Raw genomic sequence first — 1,142 nt, forward strand, 5'->3', positions numbered from 1 at the left:
TTTTTTGTTCTGTTACTGCTCTTTTAACTTATCACATGGTGACTTTGTGTCTTTGTGCTTCCCCCCAAGCCCCCCGCCCCCTACCAAATTGGTGATTCATGAGAAGACTGTTTTTCTATTTCATTAGTAAGGGTTGGTTGAGTTTCAAGACTAGTGTCACTTGGACTTGGTGACTTAACTGCAACTTGAACTGGATTTGTGAAGTTCCTGTTGACTCAGCTGGACTTCAACCTGATTCGTTGCTAGATATGGAATTGGCCTAACTTGAGTGGAGGTGAGTTGTGTGGACAGCAGTGTTGTGAAAAGCGTCGAGGCGTAGCGAGGTGCTCCACCAAAATCTGAGGCGAGGCGTAAGCCTCGAGGCGTAAAGCGTGAGCCTCAGTTCTTTTTTTAAAAAAAAAAACTTAAAAAAACTATAAAAAATATCTAAAATTATATTAATTTTCTAAAGCGTAATTAATTTTCTGTGAAACGAAGCAACTAATCTCAATGACTTCATTAAAGCGGTTGCTTTGAGTGTCTATTAGACTGCAAATTGGTGAACCTGCTACTAAGGGTGTCAATGGATTGAGTATGACTCGATCCTGACACATATTGGATCTTATAGGGTCAGTGTTTGGTTGAAAAGATGGGATTCTTATATGGCCTGGGTTTGGTTGCAAAGATGGGATTCTGATTAATTATTTAGGTTGGATCCTGAGGTTCAATTATTATATGGGTTGGGTATGGTTTATAAAATTTTATACCAAACTAGGTCTCACCGGAGTTTTAGTTAAGATTCTCAAATTTTCAATGTAAAATAATTAAAAATATTATTTTGCTTGGTATGGACTGGGTCTAGTTTATGTATTTTTTATCGGATCTGGGTATAGTTTTTCTTATAAAAATTCAGTTAAACCTGAATCTTGATCTGATACCTACATTACTTAGTCGGATTCAGGTTTGGACCCATTTATTTTAACATAGGTCCAACCGATGAGTTGTGTAGCCTGATTCAGAGTTTTTGCCCTTGCAGTAAGGGGGGTCTGGGAGCTCTCCTCGGTGAGGGTCCCGTTGCCCGTTCAGCGGGCGAAGGTCTAGGGGAGATGACCCTGGAGGGGTCTTAGGAGGGCAGCACCCTTCGGAAGAAATTTTTTTTTGGG

Source organism: Nuphar pumila, chromosome 9 (genome assembly GCF_984573655.1).
Source record: "Nuphar pumila chromosome 9, dmNupPumi1.hap1.1, whole genome shotgun sequence".
NCBI lineage: Eukaryota > Viridiplantae > Streptophyta > Magnoliopsida > Nymphaeales > Nymphaeaceae > Nuphar > Nuphar pumila.